Below are 10,549 nucleotides of genomic sequence, written 5' to 3' on the forward strand. Positions count from 1 at the left end.
AGTTCTTGATAAGTCAGTCTTTGGTCATCTGTGAAACAGTCAGATTTTTATTCATGTCCTTCAGGGAGCTGGTCTCAAGTGTAATAACATTTTTTAATTTATTTAATAAGGAGGTAGGTGGACTAACATAGGTCTGTTTTCAGCCACTACTCAGTTCGAGTTGACATAATTATTACATTTACATGGTAGAGTTTTCAATATAATACATTAGTAAATTTTCAAGTAGAACACTACAAATAGATTAAATACGCAAGAGGAATACAGCATCAAACCTTATTTAATGACATGCATCTTTATATTTGATACAATCAAATGGTATTAATCAAGCTATTTAAACGGAATCCTTGTTCATAGTGTACGAGGCTGAGGTTCATCAGGAAGTGTTTCTGCTGGTTACCCACAATCAGTGAAGCATTCACTTACACCTACAAAGAGGTTTTGGATGCTGTGAAAGTCTGTCTCAAAGTGGGATATGAACTGCAGTTTCTACCTTCATTCGGTAGACTTTTCCAAGAAGCAGGGGATGTTTTGGAAAATGTGTTTCTCCAACAACCTTAAGAGTTGGCTTCCTGATAAGAAAAGCAGATAGTCATGGTTAGTTCCCCCTTTTAGTGTGAGATGGATTGCTAGTGTTGAATTTGGTTGCAAGTGGTGATCAGTAACTTTAGAGAAGAAATTTGAAAGATCAGAAAGTTGAGAAGGGGGAGGCTATGGCACCAAAGGCAACCAGTATTTTGTAAATGGACAGGGAGTCAAGTTTATTGTTGCCAGATAGACTAATCTGAAGATTTTGTTGACTACAGCTTGCAGATCTTTGACGTTTTGTACAGAATTTACACATAGTGGAGAGAACCCAAGTTCTGGGATGAGCAGACATGCCAGTGGCTGCTCTGGGCTCTTGAATTAAAGGATTGGAAAGCCTTTAAGAAAAAAGAAAAAAAGTATTGTATGAATAATGGTTGCTGTATTGCAGGTTATATTTATGAGCTAGTCACACCATACTCAAAAGGTAATTTTGTGTTCTGAACTGTTAGGACTTTTGATGGGGATAGTGGATCCCAGAGTTAACCACTGGGTATTCCAATCACCATTCCTGCAATGTTTCAGCAGCGTGACATTTTTTCCTGGAAACCTAGGTGCAGAGTAGTTCAGAATTCTTTTGTAGTATTTTCTGTATCCTAGATAAAAAGGAGCAGCTCTCGAGGATAAATGTCATACTTGTACATGGTGGGGAGCTGATAAAGAGTAAGAACAGTTAAAATACTCCAAACTCGTCCTTGGGCTACTGTCTGCAGAATGACTAGATTTCACTGCAATTAAAGTGGTTAGTCACACTGAGCAGCACAGAGCCCAAGGTGATTTTGCCTGTCAGTGCTGGAAGGTGTACAGTCTGCACTATGCGGAGAGTGGAGTTTAAAATGGTAACTTTTTGCAAATGGACAAAACAACACCCAGAGCACTTTGTTTGATTCATAAGAATTTACACAACGTCATCCAGCTGTTACAATTTTTGGTCGAGGCTGCCTCCACTGACAATGGAGGCCTGTTTTCCCAGCTGCTCTACAGACTTGTTTATTCTCCCTGGGTGTGATCTGTATAATTGGGATTTAATGATTCTCCCTAGTACATGTCTAGTCACACACAAGAAGGTGGTGTGCAATTAACCTTTGTGATGTAGACCCATGTTTGTGTGCAACATGATTGGTTGCCCCCGACCCATTTGCAGGATTGCTCTCTCAGAACCCAGGTCTCCACCAAGACTTCAGCCATGGAGAGACGCACAGGTGCAAAGCCCTCACCAAAACTCCTAATAAGAGGCCTCATGCTTTCTTTTCTTCTCCATGCCAGTTCAACAGGTGCCCAAGCCACTTGTCAAACTCTGTTCACCTGGATTGTAGTCATGGCTTTATCCACCTGCGTTTATGTAACTCTCTGTATTTCAGTCTGCTGATGTTACAGTCACAGTACTGCAGGTAACTTATGAATAGAAGTGATTCTGACAACTAGAATAAATTTCTACTGTGATATTCATTTACACTAAGTTTTGGCAAATAGTAAACTTCTGTAGACCATTCAAGCAGTGGTCAAATGTAAATTCTCACTGTAAAGGGAGAACCCACCCCACAGAGACAAAAGATGTACGAAGTAGATCATAACTGGAGATCAGTTTGGTTAGCAGGATCAAACCAGAAGGTGGCACGAGTACTAGTATGGGTTCTTAATTTCTGACAGAAGAGAGGGAGAACAGAAACAGCCATCTTTCCTGTCCAAAGAAGGGGGCATTTCCCATGACAGAAAACCATGGGATGGTACAGACTAGTAGTGTCTTGGATGGTACTCTTAGTGAGGTTACAAGATAGCATGCGATTGTGTAGGGCAGAATGTGGCAAACACGACTGCAGAATCAACATGAGCCATGCCACACTTTAGGGATGATTAAGCCATAAAGGGGGGGGGGGACTTTACTTAGCAGTATGATGGCTGTATATCACTGGATCGCATATATTACCTCCATTCTTTTGAGCCATCTAACAGTCAAGTTCCATAATATTAATTCTCACTGTAGATGGAGAACCCACCCCACAAAAAGAGTCGATAGATTTCCAGAGTAGATCACAACTTGAGATCAAATTGGTTAGCAAAATCAAAAACAAAAGTAAATACTCAAGCAGATCACCACATCTAGCTACTCTGCCCTGGCTGTAATTAACCTATAAAGCCCACATAGTTTATGCTGGAGTATACTTCTCCTCTAGAATAAAATAAGTCAAGGTACTATGCCTTATAAAGATTCACATGGGCTTCCTCAGTTATCCAGCTATGCTAACTTGTTTGATGTTACTGGATAACCTGGTGTGATCTGAGGATTGAAGCTTGACGGATCTTTCAAGTTTACTGGCAATAGTTAGAAATGTTAAATGAATGGTTATCACCTGCAGCCCAGATACTGTAGTTACCAGTTTTAGTCCAGTCTGATCAAGGACTGAAGTTTCACTATTAACATTTCCCGATACATCTTCAGGTCTATATCAGGCATGTTTAACTATATCCACTGCATTGTATCTCAGTCTTCTGCTAGAAATCATCTGTAGTGTTTTGTTGCACTTCCTGGAACCATCTGTATGATTAAATACTTCCTGAAATAAACCCAGCTCCATTGCACAGAGGGAAGGACCCCGATGAACTAAGTGACCTGGGTAAGATTAATGGACCCAGTCTCTGATGAGTGTGCTGGAGAGAATAGGGATTCAACAGCAGTTTTGAAAGCTGACCTATTGTGGGGAGGATGGGGGTTAACTCAGGTATTCAAGTCTTTACTGGAAACTAGGGAGTATAAACAAAGCCTGGATTGTACGTGACATTACCATTGGTGAGGGGCAGGACAGTGAGTAGACCAACAAAACCTTTGACACCGTGAACATGACTCATTACAACATGGTCTTTCCTTTCACCTGCTCCCTGATGTTTACACAAACCCCCGGATTCATGAAGCTTGCGCCAGGCGTAGCGTAGGCAGTTTAACGCCAAATATGTACGCCGAGCGATTCAGATACGAACCAATCCCACGTGCACTACTGGCGTATGCCAGAGCTATGCAGCCCTCAGCATAGGTATGCAAATCACCCCATGCGAAGTGTCGCACCATGCTAATGAAGGCATACAGCGATTCACGAAGTAGTGCAGGCGTAGCGCAAGCCCACGGAAATGTAAACCAAAAAACACGGTTTACATTTTCCCAAACAGAACATCGGAGTTATGTAAGCGGACCACACACACACACATGTATTACAAAGTTAACATATGCCAATGGACAAATACACAGCTAATGGCACAAGAAAAGATGCACACCACCTAAAAAACAACATTTAATGTCATGTCCACAGTAACACACAGTACAACCGCAGGGCATGTGTGTGCAAACAGGAATACAAAGGAAATATATAAAAATGGCAGAAAATCGCAATGAAAGACAAATTAGTATTGCACCATAATATGCAATGGTAGGCATGGCACACCACAAGCAAGGCGCAAGGGTTGCCAGAGGCCTGCGACAGTGTTCGGCGCTGTAACTATGAATTAGTAGTCAATGCCATGCAAATGAGGCAGAATACTGAATCGCAAACGTCCCGCCGGATTAAGATGTACCTGACTGCGCAGCGCTATAACACTGAGGAGTGTATCAAAGGTGATGCATGACATCAGCAGAGGGGTGTGCCACCATATCAGTAAGCACATTGGAGCACCGCAATGCAAATCTGGTCTGGCCATTGCTAAGCAAAGCTGAAGGACAGGGGTGGGGAGGAGGGTATAGAACTATTTAGCTGAGAGCACACATGGTGCCCGAAAGCGGTATATGGAGATGAACTCGTGCCCGAAACCCGGTAAGCGGATGCACGCCGAACAAAAGCACAAACAGGAAGGTCAGGGGGAGAAAAGAAGGAAATGCCGAAGCAGGGTAATCGGCGTACTAATGAACAATTAACACCAATCAACACACGGCGGCCAATTGATGGCAGTAGACAAGCCTGCATGCAGAAACCTGCAAAACAGGATATGGGAGGCATAGGATTGCAAAGAAAGGTATGCAGGACCTGGAATGCAAAGATAGGAGAACTGTCATAGCAGAGCAAAGCAAACCCACAGTAGAGCAGCAATAGCACACAGTATGCAAGATAAGCCAGGTCTAGGAAAGTACAAATGAAAGCAGGCAGCTGGATGCATGCCAGCAAATAGTAGGTGTAACGTGCACAAATGTAAACGGAAGGGCAAGAGTTAATTCACGGCATCCACATGTAATGCAACACCAAAGGCAGCACAATAGTGGTTTCGTAAATAAAACACAGAAGATACCCTGTAGCCACGATCGTACATACACACCCTATGACATCATCAGTGTTCACAGCAAAACAGTATAAAGTGTGAAAGCACCCAACACACACCTGTGTATTCCCAAACACCGCACCATAGGTGTAAACAGACGGGGAACTTTTAAAATGTACATGTTGGGAGCTGCCACAGCTGTGATTCATCAGCATGTGTTACAGACCGACTGTGTTGTGGAGGATGATGCCGACAACCACCGTAGGCCTCAGAGGAGGAGAAGAGTGTTCAGACCAGGGGTAATCTACCAGCGGCTACATGATCTGGAGATAGTAGAGCGTTACAGGGTGGACAGGGACATCTTACAGCAAATAGTAGAGCTGTGCCGGCCACGCCTGAGAACCAGAAACAACAGAGGGGAACCCATCCCAGTGGTCACGAAGGTATGTGTAAGCTTGCGAATACTAGCTACAGGTACCTTTTCAAAGGCCAACTGGAGATATAATGGGGATCTCACAGGCATCGGCATCCAGGGTACTACACCAGTTCCTGGATGCCATGTTACCACATGGCAATGAGCATATACACTTCCCCCGAACTCAGGAGGAGTTGGCCAGCAATATGCGTCACTTCCACCATGTGGCAAACTACCCAGAGATAATGGGTGCGATAGACTGCACGCACATACAAATTAAGTCACCACCCGGTGAGTATGGTAGGCGCTACATAAACCGCAAGGGATTCCACTCCATCAACTGCCAGGTCGTGTGCAATGCCCAGGGCATTATCATGGATGTGTGTGCTGGCAGCCCTGGAAGCTACCACGACTCCCATATCTAGCATGCCTCACAGCTGTATCAGGTATTTGTCAGGGGGGACATCCCACAAGGTCACCTTGTGGGGGATGCTGGCTATGCACTGGAGTTGTGGATGATGACCCCCATCAGAAATGCGCACACACCAATGCAGGAACGCCATAATGAGGCACATGCACAAACCAGAATCCTCGGAGCGTGTGTTCGGGATGCTGAAATCACGGTTCCGGTGCTTGGACACATCTGGTGGAGCCTTGCAGTACTCGCCAGGCACATGTGCCCACATCTTCATAGTATGTGCCATGCTACACAATATGATCCTGCGGAAACAGCTGCAGCAGGGTCATAATGGGGGAGGGCCTCACAGCCCACTGCAACTGCCAAGGCCAACAGAGGCACAGAGGGATCCAGACCACGGACACACTGTGCCAGCCCCAGTAGGCAGACGGAGGCATGCCCAATATGCCTAAGCCTTGGCAAAGAGGGAACGTATAGCACATACCTTGACAGTGTAGGCTCCCATGGACTGACACCCCTCCCCACCTGCACACATAGTAAAATGGATGGCACGCAAACACGACTACCTGCAAATTGTGATGTATAGGTGGCCCACTGCAGAATCCTACACAGGCAGCCCCCAAACATTGTACACGCAACAGCCATGGGAACACGGAACTGTCAACACCTGAACAGTAGATGCGCCCATCAGCATCTGTTGGTGCTGTGTGTATAGGTTCCCAGGTACATCGGTAGGTACATGCCCGATTGTCAGAGGCAAAACACCAAACGGGGAAAACAGTGACACCCGTCGCCATAACATCGAGTAAGCAACTGTCGCGTACTGGAGCAGAGGCAATCGCGGGAGCACATGTGTGTAAGCACCGTCCTACACACAGTCATCACGGATTACCCGCCGCGTTACTGAGGGGCTCCACAAAATGTAATCATGGATGTAGTGTCAAGGCAGGGGATGTACCCATGATCGGCATTAGTCACCCCGGCATGCTGCATCCACAGTCGTATGAAGGTGTAGCAAATTATCGGTTGGACCTAATTGTGATATACATACCCAGTGCCGGAGTACAGCCAGTAAACATCACATGGACATACCATGAACTGGACCCATCAAGTTGTAAACTAACGGAGTCATCCATGTGAGTGTAGTGTGGAGTAACTGCTGTAGTGTACTGCACATACAAATTGACATAATTCGTGTACAACCCCCCCGATGTCCAAGTGGTACATGCAGTGACTGTTGTGCATGTTCCAGGTCCCACGTCCCGCAAGGGATGTAACATAATCCCGACGGCACGGGTAATGCATTCCGGATGCAGGTCATCAGAATATGTGTAGCACACGTAAACGGGAATAAGTGTTGCCCACAGCTGGTAAGCGATGTTTAAATACGACTATACGGATATGCGCAAAACAGGGCTAAGTGTCACAAACCACTGCGCGGATCACGGTCAATGATGTACAGAACAGGTGACACCAGCATTAGTCACCCCTGAACAAATGGCGCCTGCTCTGAAGAGTAAACGACCACTGCCAGGAGTGGAACAGGCAGTCATGTGCACAATCACCCAACACTATTGCTAGGCAAGATATACGTACGGTAGGGTTGCCACAGATCAAATGACCAATGTGGGACATACGCCAGATGTCAGCAGGACGACACACACCTGTCCAGGACGAAAACCAGAACGACAGTGATTTGCATAGAAGTCTAGTAATGGTCGCAGGTACGTGTTCCGTGTCCTGTAACATGTAGGTGGGTCAGATACAGAATAAGTGTGTCATGCAACTATGACAAACTATAGGGAATATGTCTGTCCCAAAGTCGCAGGACATTTGCTATGTTCACAAATATTTTGCAGGATACAACTGAACAAAGAGGGACTGACCCTCACAAAGTGGGATGGGAGGTAATCTTAACCTATGGCAGGTGTGTAATGTGACAGGTACAGACACAAACGTGCGGAGTCCAGGAAACACGGTATACACTGAAACACAATGAAAGGCGTAGCGTGCCTGTCACCACCCCTGTCCGAGAGAGAGAGATTATATATATATATATATATATATATATATATATATATATATATATATATATATATATATATATATATATATATATATATATATATACACATATACATATACACACACACACACACACACACACACACACACACACACACACACACATATACATACACACATACATACAGACATATACACACACATACATATATATAATACAGAAAGGGCAATAGTGTGATATATGTCGATATACAAGTGGTAACTGGCATCTGCATATATATAGATAGGTCGACGACATTCGAAACACCTTTGAGGTACAAATAAACAGGATACCGCCAACTATGGAATGTGTCACACACTGACACGTAACCAGGAGGATGAAAGACAAAGAACACAGTACTGGAACAGTAGAACAGAGCAGTAGGACGATAGTAAGGACATGTAGTCACCGCTGTCGGCGGTGCGGTCCATGTAGGTACCGTGTACAACTGTGGTTGTGAGTGATGTAGCCTGTGTATGTGTGTGTTGAGGGTGCCATGTGTGTTCCCGTGTGACTAAAGTGTGTGTGTGTGTGTCCGCATAGTGTGTCTGTAGGTGGCAACTCGGAGGTAGATGATCACGGTAGGTGCAGGTATAGCTATCTGTAGGCATGCGGTAAACACCTGCCCCACATTGGGAGGGACAGCCCCCCCTGGGCAGGTGTGTCCTGACATGAAACATTAGAAAGGGCAACTGTCCGTGAGTGTAGGACATTAGTATGTCTCATATAATATAAAATAGTTGCAGGAAATACTCATGCCTGTATGTAAGAAACGGAAATGTTACATGCAAACCGATTAGTAGTGAAGGACCAAGAACAATAGGTATGTAATGAGGATAAAAGTATGTGCTATCCTGTGTACTGACCGTGGCCATATGTCAGCCTGTAAACACCACTGTGTGACCCGCGAGTGTCCAACTATGGCCATATGAAAAGGTGGCAAGCCATGTGACAGAGGGTCTGACACCAACACCACTGCAATGACTGCAAATATCTGGGACAGACATACACAGGATAGCGTTCATTTACAAATATCCATGCACATATCGCCGTACATCCAGAGGTATGGAAGTATCAACAGCACCTGCATACCATATGGAAACCAATTAACAATGGCCCAAAGTAAATTCCCGTAACAGAAGTCTATTAAGTGATAGCAGTGTAATTAGGGAAGGAGCCCAAACACATATATATGGACTACGTAGAAATGCAAGCCCCTCAAAACCGTATATGCTACGTACACCCACCTACATCCCCCACACTGTAAACAATAGTAATACAGACTATAACCACAGCCCAAACATCTAGTTAGTCAATTACATCTGCTGAACCATTGACATACCTTGTGAGAGACATTTAAAGGCGCCATGCAAAATTGTATCAGTCGTATAATGGAACAAACGGCGATGTTACAGGTGTCTGCAATAGTCCTTTATCAGACAGGTGGGATGACAGGTACAGTCACAGGTAGAACCACATACTCAAGCCGTCACACACAATCCACGGGGGACATGACCCCAAAATAGACTTTGCTCTACACAAAGCAGTTGCAATTACACACAACAAAACACAATACAGGCAGTCTCCCCGAAGGCAGGGCAAATGGCCAACGCCCAGGTGTAGAATTCAATTGTACCCCACTGCTGCCGCGTAATTGGCGAATGGAGTAGCTGCACAGCTGAAGTGCACGTAATTAGTCACACCGGACCACCAATTGGCGGCAGTAAACCACATGTTGCAGGTAGACGTATATAAGGATGACCTGCCAGATATGCAAAATGTATGCTCATACCGTATAACAGTTGAAAGAGTGATACAGAAGAGCGAGATAGAGACGAAACACCAGAACGATATCAAGGTATGTATAACACTAACTGTATGTATAGTATGTTCTGTATTATGTAATGTCAGTGTATGCATAGCCTGGTTTGCAGTAATTAAAAGTGTCCGCCATGCATAAAGTGGGGAATGGTATTTATGTAGTGATGTCTCGCTGATCGTACTAATGCTTATAGAAGATGTGCGTCCAGCAGTGGGCCACACTGTAGACAGCACAAGGGATGCAACATGACGGCGTTAAACAGAACAATGTCAATTGACCCGCCGTCAGTGACAGGGTACGTCCAATAAGTACGTGCCATAGCAGGGGATAGTATATGTAGATATACTGTAACAGAACGCATGTGTATGGGCATATAACGTCAATGACATGTCTAAGGTGGACCCTCTGTGCAAGTAATGGTTGAATTATGGGATACCATGTAAAACATGTGTAATGTATAGTACAGTAGATTGATACATCAGATATGTTACACAGGAGAACAGGCATATGATGCCTAACAAAGGTATCATATAGTGATGTGAGTAGTATGTACTTAAGATATGTATAAACAGTTATGATGAAATAACTATGTACTCCACTCTGTGCATTTGCAAAGGACGCAAACATTACTCCCATACTAGAATAGCAGAAGAGATGTGACAGACAAACAGGAACATGATTGGCGTGTACAATAACAGTATACATAAGGCCCGTAGTCGCGGGACATTATAATAGCGTGACAGCCAATCTAACTGGAAGGGCTATACCAGTAACCATGCACAAAGGACATGTAATAGCTGCACAGGTTCATAGTGGGGTACCATGCAGTCTGGCAAGTCAGTGTGTAACAACTACAGTGTGCACACCAGTGGCAACTCTGCAGGGTAGTGTCCTGTGAACAGAAGAGCCATGTGTAACCTGCATCACTGAACAGTACAGCCACTGCAGTGATCCCTGGCGTATATGTGTCCACCATCCAGCAAGCAGTCACATGAACACTGCTAGCCT

General features: G+C 44.7%; 1 protein-coding gene across 1 annotated transcript in view; it reads left to right on the forward strand.

The window, feature by feature from the left end:
• The window catches only part of TTC16 (tetratricopeptide repeat domain 16), a 361,188-nt gene that overhangs the window by 322,335 nt on the left and 28,304 nt on the right, over positions 1–10,549 (forward strand). The window lies entirely within an intron of this gene.

The sequence above is a fragment of the Protopterus annectens genome, chromosome 16.part0 (genome assembly GCF_019279795.1).
Source record: "Protopterus annectens isolate FY-2018-M chromosome 16.part0, PAN1.0, whole genome shotgun sequence".
NCBI lineage: Eukaryota > Metazoa > Chordata > Ceratodontiformes > Protopteridae > Protopterus > Protopterus annectens.